This window comes from Prionailurus bengalensis, chromosome X (genome assembly GCF_016509475.1).
Source record: "Prionailurus bengalensis isolate Pbe53 chromosome X, Fcat_Pben_1.1_paternal_pri, whole genome shotgun sequence".
Taxonomy (NCBI): Eukaryota; Metazoa; Chordata; class Mammalia; order Carnivora; family Felidae; genus Prionailurus; species Prionailurus bengalensis.
This window is the reverse complement of record NC_057361.1, coordinates 48,448,942-48,452,258: the sequence shown is the minus strand read 5'-3', so window position 1 is coordinate 48,452,258 and position 3,317 is coordinate 48,448,942. Positions and strand designations below refer to the sequence as shown.

Here is a 3,317-nt window from a genome sequence, read left to right as displayed (position 1 = left end):
TTTGTTTAAAAAAAACATACAGTTTAATAAATAATAGCATAGTTCCAAAAGACACATAGTGAGAATTTATGAAAACAAGAAGGAGAGACTTCAATTCAGTTTTTTATTTGTCCTGAGCCATCGTGCCTACCTGTTTGTAAATGATGATTCTTTTTTTTTTTAATTTTTTTCAACGTTTTTTATTTATTTTTGGGACAGAGAGAGACAGAGCATGAACGGAGGAGGGGCAGAGAGAGAGGGAGACACAGAATCGGAAACAGCCTCCAGGCTCCGAGCCATCAGCCCAGAGCCCGACGCGGGGCTTGAACTCACAGACCGCGAGATCGTGACCTGGCTGAAGTCGGACGCTTAACCGACTGCGCCACCCAGGCCCCCCTAAATGATGATTCTTATTGTAGTTGTGTTTTAATTAGTTTCAACATGACAGCATACTAACAAAATTGTCCAGCCTTTTTGAGATATAATTGGCATGTAACAAATTATTAATGGTATAAGGTTTTAAATTTGCTCCATATTATAAATTGTGAGTGTAATTAGGCATCATTTCCAGTTGACACATTAATCCACAGGTAATGTGATGTCTCTTAAATTATGCTTGTGGCAATTAAACCAATAAACAATAGCAGTGAGAAAACCATTGATAAAATACAGGGAATGTTCATTTCTATATACTCTGGCTTATATGTATTTTAAGTAAAAGGACAATTTGAAGTAGGACAAATGGTAACCAGCTACCAAGAAAACAGGTAATGAGCTCAGTCAGGAGTACTTTTTTAAAGCTCACTATATACTAGATGGATGAAAAGAAAAATATAGGAGACTCTCATTCCTATAGAAAGATATCCTAATAGCCTTTACTAAAGTAGTAACTTCTGACCAAGATGTTATTAAAGCTATAAATAAAATCAGCCGTGGGAAATGACAGACAGTAACTCTGAATACTCAAGTAGAAAGGACATTGATAAGAATAAACATTCTGTGCCTTCACATTTTGGTGGATAGTTGGATCTCCCAAAACATAAGCAAGGAATGAAATCCAAATGAAAATTACTGTGAAGAAATAAAATAACTTTTGATTCTTAAATGGAAGTTTGGTGGTTTTAGAGAAAATTAGAAAGTAATTTATACATTTTATCAAGAAACCTGGATGATACAAAAAGCCATGATTAAAGGAAACAATTTCAGTAAATAGGCAGATGTTGTATTCAGTAAACATAATGCCTAAAAATATGTCATAAAATAGGTCATAATGGGCATATTTGCCAAAAGTAAAAGAGCAATGAACTCTAGTGAGATACAAAAATATTCCATAAAACCTTGATAGGTATTTTTCCTTCTCATTCCTAGCATGAGTATCTTCAATAACATGTCCCCAAGTATAATCAATCATAGCAAAGAGTTAACACCGAGGGTCTGGTTGGTTTGATGTAACTGCCACTGAAAAGCACAGTTCTTTGAAGAAAAAGTAGCCATATTTTTTTAAATTAAATTTCACAAAGACAGCTGAAATACATTGAATAAAACACTGTTTCATTTTCTTTTTCATCCTCTGCTTTCTCCAATAAGTCTTTCTTGGATGATGATATTTATTTTTTATTTAGGTTTTACTGCCTTCAAACATCTTAGTTTTTGTTCCCTATCATTTTGCTATAGCAAAATGGCAGGTGAGTAAGCTCTGAGTCATTTGCACAAGTGTGAACGAAAGAAGTGCCTTTCCTCCTAAGTGAACCTTCCCCAGCAGGCTAGCTGAGCATGGTCACTTCTTTTTTTTTTTTTTAATTTTTTTTCAACATTTATTTATTTTTGGGACAGAGAGAGACAGAGCATGAAAGGGGGAGGGGCAGAGAGAGAGGGAGACACAGAATCGGAAACAGGCTCCAGACTCTGAGCCATCAGCCCAGAGCCTGACGCGGGGCTCGAACTCACGGACCGCGAGATCGTGACCTGGCTGAAGTCGGACGCTCAACCGACTGCGCCACCCAGGCGCCCCTGAGCATGGTCACTTCTGATGCAGAGGATGGTCCTTGCAGCAGAGACCACGCAAGGTGTGGCAGTTCACGCTGTCGCTTAGTTTCCCAGACTCTGGGCTAGAACAGTCGTGTTGTGAGGTCACCACCAGGGCAATTTCAGCCAAAGGGCCCAACTGACTGTGAGAAAGAGGGGCAGGAACCCCACGCGCTCCCTTGGTTCTGCCCTGCCTTGTGCGGAAGGAGGAGGAGCCAGACGACTGTGTGGCTGAACCCCCAAGACCTGCCAGGGGTGTCCGCAGGCTTATGACCAGGAGGTGCAGACATAGGCGCCAAGCTGCGTGCTTCTTTTGTATCCTCAGACCTGATTTAAACTCATTTTTTTAGTTTTTGTTTGGTGTGTGTGTGTGTGTGTGTGTATGCGTGTGCAAGTGTGTGTGCATTTTGTAAATTTCTTTGTATTTTCTATATAGACAACGTTATTATTGAATCAGGGCAGTTCTATTTTTTTTCCTTTCCCATTAATTTGCTTTTATTTAGTTTTCTTATCTTACTTGTTTTAGGGGCTAGTTTACTGTTTGTTTGTTTGTTTGTTTTTTTAAGTAAGAGTGGAGAGACTAAGAATAATTTCTTTGTTTTCAGTCTTAGTGGTAAACACTCTTAGCCATAGGCTTTTTTTGTAGATGTTCTTTATCAAGTTTAGGAAATTCACCCCTATCCTAACTTTCTGAAAGTTTTACCATGAATTTGTGTTGGATTTTGTCAGGAGTCTTATGTGCTCCTTCACATAATCATGTTATTTTCTTCTTCAGCTTATTCAGATAACATTAATTGAATTTGGAATGTTGCAACACTGAATACCTGGAGAAGCTCCCACTTGACCATGATATGTAATTTGTTTTTATATGGTGTTGGATTTAATTTGGTCATATTTCACTAACAGTTTTTGTGCCTGTATTCATAAGAGATTTGATAATGTGGCTTTTTGGTATTGTCTTCATCTGGTTTAGGTAACAGATTAATATTGGCCTCCTCCAATGAGTTGGGAAGATTTTCCTCCTCTTAACTTTTGAAAGAGATTGTGTAGATTGGTGTTACTTCTTATTTAAAGAAGATTCTATGATTCATAGAATTTTCCAATTAAATCATCTGTTCCTGGGTCTTTCTTTTTGGAAGATTTTTTAATTAAAATTTAATTTCTTTAGGGGCGCCTGGGTGGCGCAGTCGGTTGGGCGTCCGACTTCAGCCAGGTCATGATCTCGCGGTCCGTGAGTTCGAGCCCCGCGTCAGGCTCTGGGCTGATGGCTCAGAGCCTGGAGCCTGTTTCCGATTCTGTGTCTCCCTCTCTCT

The 3,317-nt window shown here is 38.8% G+C and overlaps 1 pseudogene; it reads right to left on the bottom strand.

Moving 5' to 3' along the window:
• Window positions 1-405: 405 nt before the first annotated feature.
• Window positions 406-1,473, bottom strand: LOC122477067 (annotated as a pseudogene).
• Between the last annotated feature and the right edge of the window lie 1,844 nt (window positions 1,474-3,317).